Source organism: Musa acuminata, chromosome BXJ3-11 (assembly GCF_036884655.1).
Source record: "Musa acuminata AAA Group cultivar baxijiao chromosome BXJ3-11, Cavendish_Baxijiao_AAA, whole genome shotgun sequence".
NCBI classification, from domain to species: domain Eukaryota; kingdom Viridiplantae; phylum Streptophyta; class Magnoliopsida; order Zingiberales; family Musaceae; genus Musa; species Musa acuminata.
This window is the reverse complement of record NC_088359.1, coordinates 13510188-13522604: the sequence shown is the minus strand read 5'-3', so window position 1 is coordinate 13522604 and position 12417 is coordinate 13510188.

Below are 12417 nucleotides of genomic sequence, written 5' to 3'. Positions count from 1 at the left end.
ACTGGCCGATTGGGCAATAGGCTGCAGGAGAGGACGATGCGCCGAAGAATCGGACGAAGCGTCGAGGGACCAATGACATGCCGGACAACTTGGTTAATTGCTTAGGATTAATTGTCTCGATCGAAGTTTTGTTTTAAGTGTGCAGGATTAACTACGATGGAAGAAAGACATGTAGCAGGAGTTGCGCCGGAGTCAAGACAATGATCACATTGGGAGTTCGAGAGTTCGACGAAAGTTCGGACAGTCGTCGGAAGTTCTGCAGGAACAAATCTGAGATGTCCATGAGCTTGCCAAAGAAGCTCATCGGAACTCGCCAAGTGGATCGTCACAAGTCCAGGAGTTTGCCGGAGGTCCGCAGGAGCATCACCGAGGGTTCATCGGATGATCGACGGAAGTTCGTCGGAAGCTCGCCGGAAGAAGCGATTGATGCACCGGAGCAAGTTGCACTAAATGTCTTAGGGAATATCATAGTTAGCACAATGATTAAGTCGGAAATGAGAGGTGATCCCATTAACTTAATCTTGGGGCAATTGGGCACCTGAAAAACCCAAATTGGGCCGAAGCGTCGAGGGACCAATGACATGCCGGACAACTTGGTTAATTGCTTAGGATTAATTGTCTTGATCGAAGTTTTGTTTTAAGTGTGCAGGATTAACTACAATGGAAGAAAGACATGTAGCAGGAGTTGCGCCGGAGTCAAGACAATGATCACGTTGGGAGTTTGAGAGTTCGACGGAAGTTCAGACAGTTGTCGGAGGTTCTGCGGGAACAAATCCGAGAAGTCCATGAGCTTACCAAAGAAGCTCATCGGAACTCGCCAAGTGGATCGTCGTAAGTCCAGGAGTTTGCCGGATGTCCGCATGAGCATCACCGAGGGTTCATCAGATGATCGACGGAAGTTCGTCGGAAGCTCGTTGGAAGAAGCGATTGACGCACCGGAGCAAGTTGCAGTAAATGTCTTAGGGAATATCGTAGTTAGCACAATGATTAAGTTGGAAATGGGAGGTGATCCCATTAACTTAATCTTGGGGTAATTGGGCCCCCGAAAAACCCAAATTTGGCCGAATGGATCAACCCATTTGGACACTGATTTCTGCCTGGCGGTTGAACCACCCAAGCCAGGAGGTGGCACCGCGTGGGCTGAGTCTCCGAGGGAGACTGGGCAGTGCAACCGCCCCAGCCAAGAGGTGCAACGCCTGGGCTCACTCTCCGAGCGAGACCGGGCGGTGCAACCTCCCCTGACAAGAGGTGGCACCGCCTGATCTCGGTCTTCGAGCTCTGGCAAGAGGTGCAAAAGCCTCAGTCAGGAGGTGGCACCGCCTGAGCTCGGTCTTCGAGCTCTGGCAGGAGGTGCAACCACCCCTGATAGAGGTAGCACCGCCCAGAGGCTCAGTCTTCGAGCTCTACCAGGCAGTGCAACCGCTCCAGTTAGGAGGTGCAACCGCTAGATCCCAGAATTCCAAGAATTGACAGTTTTGAGCTTCAAATTTTAACTAGATTGAGGCCTATAAATACCCCACCCATTCAGCCCTGAAAGTGCACTAAACATACACTAAAATCTTGATCTTGTTTTGTGATTTTTAGAGCTCAAAATTATTGTAAAGGCCGAAAGTTCTTCTCCCTCTTTACTTCCAAGTTCTGAGCTTTAAAGAGAGGAAGAAAAAGTCTTTAAGGGTTGTCTCCTAAGCCTGTCAAAAGGAGTGAAACTGTAAAAGGGTGGTTGGCCTTCGCCTATTGAAGGAAGGCCTGTAGTTGACGTCGGTGACCTCGTCGGTGGAGGAAGCCAAAAGTGGAGTTGGTCAAGATTGACCGAACCACTCTAAATCTCGGTTTGCATTTACTTTGAGCATCTTATCTTTACTGCAAACCTCCTCAATAGCTTACTGCCTTCTGTGTTTTTACGAACATGTTTCAAAGTTCAATGCTTTCCGAATCGGCATTTAGACGCAAATCTGTTTTATCGTACGAACATCATATTTCAGTTTGCGCTTACGTTTTGATTTCCATCATAACTGCAAACTACCTTTATATTTTTGCTTTAACTACATCTCGCTTCATCTCAAGTTAAAGTGGTTTACAAATCGGCTTTCACACCGAAATCGCTTTTATCATACGAACGTCGTATTTCAGTTTGCGCTTATATTCTGATTTTCGTCATAACTGCAAACTGCCTTTATAGATTGACTTTAACGTCATCTCGCTTGATCTTAAGTAAAAGTAATCTTAGAATCGGCTTTTACACCGAAATTGTTTTTATCATTCGAACGATTTTTATCGTTGAAAGATTTTCGCTGCACTAATTCACCCCCCCCCCCTCTTAGTGCTCTTGATCCTAACAAGGGATACAGTACAGGTGCTCATTGGAGAATGAGTTCACTGATTGATCCGCTTACAGAATGCAGGATGGTTGATGATGCCTTATTGTCAGACAGCGATTCCGTTGCCCTAGTGGTATATCTGGTCCTTAGACTTGAGACACCAAGGGTATTCTGTATAAGTGCTCCACTATTTGATACTAGACTTATAGGTTTGGCTGTCCGAGATCAAGTACAGTTGGTCATTGGGAGTGGTAGTCGACCTTACGAGGGCTATTGAGTGTCAATAGAGGATCATCCACTCTCAGCGTCATCAGAGGAATATCCCATGTGTTCTTGCTCAAACAAATCCCTGGCCAGGATCATTCGGGTTGAGAGAGAAAGAGTTCTCCGGGAGAATCCGATTAGAGCGAGACTCGAGTAGAAACCGTATGGGTCTGACAACACCATGCTCGATATACGGTCTCTGGGATATTAGATGGATGAGGGACTATAGGTACACGGTAACTGAGGACAGACTAGTCCAATGGATTTGATTCCGCTATATCGTTTGGGGACTACGGCGTAGTGGCCTAGTATGTCCGTAGTCGATGAGTCAAGTGAATTATTACAAAGATAATAATTCACTGAGTTAGAAGGAGTTCTGACAGATATGACTCACGGCCAGCTCGATATTAGGCCTAGAGGGTCATACACATATGGTAGGCATTGCGATGAGTAGAGGTTCGGATATGAGATATCCGACGGAGCCCTTGTCTTATTGGATATCCAATAAACCCTTAAATTATTGGATCCCATGGACGAGATCAAATAAGAGCCCATGAGAGATTATTGGATAGAGATCCACGAATCTAAAAGGCTTAGGTTATTGGATGCAGATCCAATACCCAATAGGAGAGGATCCTCTCATGACGCCGATAGTGGATGATCCTCTATCGACACTCAATAGCCCTCATAAAGTGTGAGCAAGAACACATGGGATATTCCTCTCATGACGCCGAGAGTGGATGATCCTCTATCGACACTCAATAGCCCTCGTAAGGTCGACTACCCCTCCTAATGAACAGTTGTACTAGATCTGGGACAACCAAACCTATAAGTCTGGTATCAAAGAGTGGAGCACTCATACAGGACATCCTTGGTGACTCAAGTCTAAGGACCAGATATACCACTAGGACTACGGAATCGCTGTCTGACAATAAGGCATCATCAACCATGCAGCATTTCGTAAGCGGATCAATCAATGAACTCATTCTCCAATGAGCACCTGTATTGTATCCCTAGTGTCCCTACACGAGCAGCTATGAGACCAGCTGCATCCATCATCTGGACGGGTATACAGCACACTAGTCTGTCCGGTTATCACGATGTCCCTCTCGAGTAACCTTTGACCGGGATTATTTAGGATATGTGTTTAAAGGTGAATCGATCTCATTATCGTGATCTCATCACGATCCGATTCCCATTGCACAAATCCAAGGACATCACAATATATATGCATTTATGCAATAGTTATAAAGTGATATACGCCAAAATATAATAAGCAAAAAGATTTTGTATCAAGTCACACGTGCCATCACTCACGTGATTGGCTTGCTGGGCACCTATGACTAGCACTAGCATCCCAAAAGAAAAGTAAAAATGCTAGAAAAAGAGAAAGTCTTGTATGCACAAGAGGTTAGCTTACACAGTTCATAAAGCAAATTGTATTGGCTTGAATGTTTAAATATAGGATAAAGTGAATGTTGAGTGATTGTTACAATTAGGTGTAAATAGTACACTAGCGGTGGCACCACTGGATTGGCAGTAGCACCACTAGGAAGCACTGCTTATAGGCAGTAGCATTGCCTAGTTGGTGGTACCACCGCTTGTAACCTTCCACTATAAAAGCCCTAGTTAGGGCCAATGGTAGAACCGCCCCAACCTTCTCTACACCCCTCTAAACTGCTCTTCACCCCTCATTCCTCCTACTCTACCTCTAGAAACTGAAGAAAACCCCTCTCTTTTGCAAAGCTAAGGATCAATCTTAACCCCTTCGTGATCACAAGAATATTAACGACAAGGGTAACTCTTAAACCTTTCTCTCATTCTCAATCTATTGCTTGATCTTGCCTCTTATTATTGGTAATATATGTAGTTCTTATAGCACCTAGAAGATCCTCAAGGGATAAAGGAAAGTGGAGATTAGATGATGTTAGGATCGAGTCGGCACTAAGAGGGGGGTGAATTAGTGCAGCGATAAAAACCACATTGGTTCGAAAATCTTTCGTTCGATTAAAACTGATTTCGACGAAAACTGTTTCGAAGAGATGTTAACCTGAAAGAATTTTCATAAGGTAGTGAGAGTCGTAAGCAAGTAAGGTAGTTTGCAGTAAGGGAAACTAGCAAGAACTGAAATGCAAATCATGTTTTATAGTGGTTCAGTCGTCGTGACCTACATCCACTCCTGATTCCTCTTCCGTCGAGGCCACCGGCATCCAATAATGGTCTTCCTTCAATAGGTAAAGACTAACTACCTTCTCACAACTCTATTCTCCTTTTGACAGGCTCAGGAGAGAACTTTTACACCTCTCTTTTAGACCTAGACCTCTCTTCTCCCTTTAGTAGAACTTTCTAAATACTAGGAAGAAGGGACTCTACTATTCAAGAGAGATTGTAATTTTTATTCAAGGATTCTTTCCCCCTTTTTAACTCACTTTATTGCTATACCAAACAGGAAACATTGAGGTATTTATAGGCCCTAAATGGATTCAAATTTGCAGCCCAAAATTTAAATCCCCGAGATTTCGGGATATGGGTGGTACCATCACCTGCAGCATGACACTGGACGGTACCACCACCTAGTTTTGCAGTACCACCACTTGACACACTATCACTAGGCAGTATCACCACCTGAGAGCCTCGGAGACCGAGTTGTTTGAGTTTTCCAACTCACAGGCGGTTCCACCGCTTATTCTGGTAGGAGCCCAAATTTGTCCCAATTAAGGCCCAATTGGTCCCTAATTAAGTTAACATGATTATACCAAAAGTTAACTCAATTAGCCCCCTAAACTACTTCGATCCTAGACAAATGATTACAAAGCATGAATCCTTTATCCGGCATGTCATTAGTTCATCCGGTGCTCGTCCGATCCTTCGGCGCATCGTCCTCTCCTTCGGCGTATTGCCTAATCAGCATGTTGACTCCCGTAACTTCCGATCTCCTTGGCGCAATGTCCGCTCTGTTAGGATCAGAGCGGCACTAAGAGGGGGGGGTGAATTAGTGCAACGGATTAAAACTTCGATTTTGATAAATCATTCGTACGATGAAAAGCAATATCAATGGAAACCAATTTTAGAAGCTTGATAACTTAGAAATATATGGAAGCGTAGTAACTAAGTAGAGAAGTTTGCAGTATGTAAATGGCAAGAGTAGGATGCAAACCAGACAACGCAGCAGTTTTTAAAGTGGTTCGGTCAAAATGACCTACATCCACTTGCGAAGCCTTCTTCGAAGAGGCTTCCAACTTCCACTAGCAAATTTCTTGTTGGGGAAGGACTAATACCCCTCTTACAACCTTTACAAGTGGTTCACACTCTTACAATTCTTTTCAACAAGATGGGAGGAGGTGAACACTTAAGCAATATGAAAAACAAGGCTTGTAAAGACTATTCTAAGGCTCTTAACTCAAACTATTGCTTTTCAAAAGGTTGTGATGTCAGCTGAGATTTCAGGGGTATTTATAGGCCTCAAGAGGATTCAAATTTGGGCTCCAAAATTTGAATTCTCTTTGGTTCCCGATGCAGGCGGTGCCACCGCCCAGCCCAGGCGGTGCCACCGCTTGGCTCTCGGGTGCTAGGCAGTGCCACCACCAAATCTGGTGGTGCCACCGCCTACACTATTTCAGCTTACTGGTTGGGCTCCAAAATTGGCCCAAACCAGTCCGAACTAGAGCCCAATTAGCCCCTACTTGGTTTATAGGATTAATACCTAATCCTAACCCTAAGTAACGTGCTAACTATGAATTTAAAGACATTTTCTAAGCTATTACAAAGTCCGTAAGTCAAGACTTCTTCCGGTGAGCTTCCGGTGAACTTCCGACGGTTTTTCGATAAACTCTCGGAAACCATTCTGCGGACTCCCGGCAAGCTCCTAGACTTCACGATTTGATCTTGACGAGTTCCAACAAGCTTCTTCGGCAAGCTTCAATCTTTCTTGGCAAGCTCTGCGAACTTCCAACGAACCTTCCGCCGAGCTTCCGAAAAACCCTTCGGCAAGCTCCCTACTCATTCTCGGCTAGTTCCGGTAGTATTCCCGATGAACCTTCGGACTTCCATCGAACTCTCGAACTCACAATGAATCCTTCGTGCTTGACTCTGACACTTTGTTTTGCTTTATGTCTTCGTCGTTATCGTAGTTAATCCTGCACACACAAGCTAAAACTCTACTCTGATCTAGACAATTATTACAACGCGAATTGACATTCTGTTGCCCGGCACGTCATTGGTTGGCGCTTCGTCCGATTCTTCGGTGCATCGTCCTCTCTTGTGGCTTGTTGCCCAATCGGCGATTGACCTCCGCAACCATGATATCCTTGGCGCAATTTCGCTCTTGGCCCGATGCCCGACGTCCGAAGTCTTCTGCCATCCAATATCCTAACGTGATCTCCTCCGGCGCAACGTCAATTCCTCCTGCGTTAACTGTCTAATCCTGATCGAGTAGACCTGCATCACTCAAAATGCAGTTTAAATTATAAACACATATCAAGTGGTTTCATCATCAAAATACGAGATTCAACAATCTCCCCCTTTTTGATGATGACAACCACTTGATGATGGAGTTAACCTTAACTCCCAGAGTTTAAACAAACTCCCCCTATCAATATGCCATATTGATAGAACCTTGAATTCAAACTGAATTCAAGTCATTGCAATATTCATCATTAATACTTGCAACACATCATCATGAACATATGCATAAACTTATGCATCACATGTCATGTCATCAACATACTTCTCCCCCTTTGTCATCAACAAAAAGGAGAAGTACCACAATCAAGTGTTTGTTATATGGGTTCAACTCATTGCATGAAAAACATAATATTAAATTTTTATCATCATGCAATCTAGCAATTTTACAACATTTTAGAACTTGCAAGCTTGCAATTTAGAGATGTTCAAGAAAGCTACACTTGCTTCTTGAAATTCAAATATATGCAAGTTGGCATATTTGCTTTTCTTGAGATAGGCACGATAGCACATTTTTGCATTTTCTTGATGTTTCAAGCTAGCAATTCTCGGTGATGTTCAAGAAAGCAATTTCTTCTCTTTTGAGAAGTGCAATTTTTGCTTTCTTCTTGAATTATGCAAGCTAGCTATCTCCCCCTTAGTCATTGTCAAAAGGAAGGGAAGACCCTTTATGTCAATTTCTAAATCATGACAAAGGTGAGTAATCATTCTTATTTAAAAATTCCATAATTAAGATAAACCTTGAATTCAAATTAAGGCAATATTAATCATGATTCACATCATATGTAATACATCACATAAAAGGCATAAGTATTGCATGCATCATTTTAGCAACAAATCGTAGCATTTCATCACATGACAAGATATCAGCAAGTAAAATTACAATGCAAGTTCTTGATATCTTAACATGGCATATGGCAATCATAGCATTTCAATTATCAATTTACTATATAGTTCGATGCAAGCTTCTTTTGATATCTTAACATAATTCAAATTTAAATATGGCACTTATAGTATTAATTCATATATTTATCATTCAAATATGGCACTCATAGTATCAATTCATATATTTCTCCCCCTTTGTCATTACCGAAAAGAAGAGAGAAATCAATGGCCAAAAGATTTTAATCATTATACAAGTCAACTTACAAAATCATGTCATGATATCAAGAAAATTCAAGAAGGACATGATTCATTCAATAACTCCTTTTAATAGAGCAAAAGAATTATACAACCAATATATCAATATCATAGATCAAGTCATGATTCGTGATTCATCATAAAGCAAATTAATTTTTAGTCATCTCATAAGGCTTTTAAAGAATTTTTGAAACATAGGAGAATGATTAATTTAAGCATGCAATGTTTTAATCAAATTCAAGTCATGAATACTAATACTTTCATATTGTGAGTATCAATTCATGAATACCAAAAGATATTATTTGTGATTCCAATTTTGCAAGATCAAGATTATGATTTAAATAAAACTTATTCAAATCAAATCGGTAACTTGAAACTCATAATCAAGTCATCAAAATCAATTTTGAGATTCATAAAATATCATGAAATCATTAATCTCGATCAGATGGGAAAATCATTTTTTAAGTGATTCTTTTTCATCTAAGCATGCCATAGTCTTTATATGCCAAATCAATATAAGCATGAAAGTTCAAGACGTAAAGGCAAAATCTTATAAGACAACTCGTTTATAAAATATTCATCATGTTTATTTTCATGAGATTCACAAGATTGGTAAAATAAATTCATTAATCTCAATAGGATAGAAAATTATTTCCATTTCATACAATTGATTTCATGTGAGGGTATTCAAGTCTTTTTATGAAAACAAGTATCATCATTTAAAATTGAAACATAAGTTTCGTCATGAAGCCGTTAAGACCAAACACATCATGATAGCACGTCTATCATCAAAAGATTATCAAGAAATTCATACATAAATGTACATGCACTATGTCATCTTAATATGTCATGAGAATGTCATCTTAATTCATCATAAAAACGATTAGACCAAAAGCATATTAATCTAAAATGAGAGGTTCAAATCAACATTTACTTCAAAAACTCATGCATGACGTATACATATATATGGATTAATCCTAAGCATTATTACATATCATATTATCATCCCTAATATTGCATCATTCAACATTTCAAAACATAACATGCATGAAACCTTTGCAATATACTTTTCATGATAAATTTTTTTTAATTTTTCAAAGATGCTACAAAGAAAAACATGATATGATTTTTGAAAAATAATTTTTTTATTTCCTATTCCTACTATCTAAATTAAGCACTCATGAAGGGCTTTAAGTAATTTCAAAATAATTCAAGAGAGTTGAGTTACTCACCTTGTAGTCGAAGCCCGTCAAAGCCCAATTCGCCGTTTCGCCTTTGGAAGTTTTTGATTCATCCTTGGTTGCCTTCCTCTTCTTTGGCCTCTTCCTCCGTTCAAGTTCATTGTTTATTTTAGATTTTTATTTAATAAACTTATTAAGATTTAGTGTTCGAAGTTCAAGTTCAACATTGTCCTCATCACTTGAGTCATCGCTCAAGTGGTATTCATTTGTCTGGAGTTCGAAATCCTTCATGTTCTTTGGAAGGTGATTTTGTTCATCATGTTCATCATGTGTATTATGAACCATTTCATATGTCATCAATGAACCAATTAGTTCTTCAAGTGGAAAAATATTTAAATCTTTTGTTTCTTGTATTGCGGTTATTTTAGGATCCCACCTTTTTGGAAGGGATCTTAAGATCTTGCTCACGAGATCAAAATTCGAAAAAGATTTACCAAGAACACTTAGATTATTGACGACATCCGTGAAACGGGTGTACATGTCGCCTATAGTCTCGCTTGGTTGCATTCGAAAAAGCTCAAAAGCATGTAATAAAATGTTAACTTTCGAGTCTTTGACTCTACTAGTTCCCTCGTGCGTGATTTCAAGTGTTCGCCAAATATCAAAAGTCGTTTCGCACGTTGAAATCCGATTGAACTCAGTTTTGTCCAAAGCGCAAAATAAGGCATTCATAGCCTTTGCGTTTAAAGAAAAATACTTCTTCTCCAAAGCCGACCATTCGTTCATCGGTTTAGAGGGAAGTTGAAAACTGTTTTCAATGATATTCCATAAATCCAAATTCATAGAAATCACGAAAACTCTCATTCGAGTTTTCCAATAAATGTAGTCCAATCCGTTAAACAACGGTGGACGAAAAACCGATAAGCCCTCTTGAAAACCATGAAGAGTCATTTCTCTCGGGTGTAAATCCGAAATGAGAAATACCGGGCTCTGATACCAATTGTTAGGATCGGAGCGGCACTAAGAGAGGGGGGTGAATTAGTGCAATGGATTAAAACTTCGGTTTTGATAAATCTTTCGTACGATGAAAAGCAATATCAATGGAAACCGATTTTAGAAACTTGATAACTTAGAAAAGTATGGAAGCGTAGTAACTAAGTAGAGAAGTTTGCAGTATGTAAATGGCAAGAGTAGGATGCAAACCAGATAACGCAGCAGTTTTTAAAGTGGTTCGGTTAAAATGACCTACATCCACTTGCGAAGCCTTCTTCGAAGAGGCTTCCAACTTCCACTAGCAAATTTCTTGTAGGGGAAGGACTAATGCCCCTCTTACAATCTTTACAAGTGGTTCACACTCTTACAATTCTTTTCAACAAGATGGGAGGAGGTGAACACTTAAGCAATATGAAAAACAAGGATTGCAAAGACTATTCTAAGGCTCTTAACTCAAACTATTGCGTTTTAAAAGGTTGTGATCTCAGCTGAGATTTGAGGGTTATTTATAGGCCTTAAGAGGATTCAAATTTGGGCTCCAAAATTTGAATTCTCTTTGGTTCCCGATGCTGCCGGTGCCACCACCTATACTATTTCAGCTCACTGGTTAGGCTCCAAAATTGGCCCAAACCAGTCCGAACTAGAGCCCAATTGGCCCCTACTTGGTTTATAGGATTAACACCTAATCCTAACCCTAAGTAACATGCTAACTACGAATTTAAAGACATTTTCTAAGCTATTACAAAGTCCGTAAGTCAACACTTCTTCCGACGAGCTTCCGACGAACTTCCGACAGTTTTTCGATAAACTCTCGGAAACCATTCTGCGGACTCCTGGCAAGCTCCTAGACTTCACGATTTGATCTTGACAAGTTCCAACGAGCTTCTTCAGCAAGCTCCGATCTTTCTCGGCGAGCTCCGCGAACTTCCAACGAGCCTTCCGCCGAGCTTCCAAAAAACCCTTCGGCAAGCTCCCTACTCATTCTCGACTAGTTCCGGCAGCATTCCCGATGAACCTTCGGACTTCCGTCGAACTCTCGAACTCGCAATGAATCCTTCATGCTTGACTCCGACACTTTGTTTTGCTTTATGTCTTCATCGTTAACGTAGTTAATCCTGCACACACAAGCTAAAACTCTACTCCGATCTAGACAATTATTACAATGCGAATTGACATTCTGTTGCCCGGCATGTCATTGGTTGGCGCTTCGTCCGATTCTTCGGTGCATCGTCCTCTCTTGCGACTTGTTGCCCAATCGGTAGTTGACCTCCACAACCCCGATATCCTTGGCGCAATTTCGCTCTTGGCCCGATGCTCGACATCCGAAGTCTTCTGCCCTCCAACATCCTAACGTGATCTCCTCCGATGCAACATCAATTCCTCCTGTGTTAACTATCTAATCCTGATCGAGTAGACCTACATCACTCAAAATGCAGTTTAAATTATAAACACATATCAAGTGGTTTCATCATCAAAATACGAGATTCAACACGCTCCTAATGCCCGATGCCTGAATTCACGGCACAAGCCTTCTGCCGACAGGTCGACCAATCCTCTGGCCCGACGTCCAATCTTCTGACATGTTCACTCCGGCCCAATGTCTAATTTCTCCTGCTTTAATCAATTTGTCTGTCCAATCTTCTGACATGTTCACTCCGACCAATCCTCTAGCTAGTCTTACGTTACTCAAAACGCAGATTAGATCACAAACTCATCAATTGATTTCATCATCAAAATCTGAGATTCAACAATCTCACCCTTTTGATGATGACAACCAATTGATGACGAAGTTTAAACTAAACTCCCCATATCAATATGCTATATTGAAATAAGGCATCATTCAAATAAATGATGACCTTTTAGTCCAAGTTGAAACTATTTTGATCATATCATATGCAATACATCATATACATCATCATAATAAAATCATGAGTATTGCATGCACTATTCCAAAACATAATTATTTTTCAAATCGTCATTACATGCATGATCATCATACATAATTTCAAATTATCATTTTAGGCATAATATGCATGATTATCATCATACCTTCTCCTCCT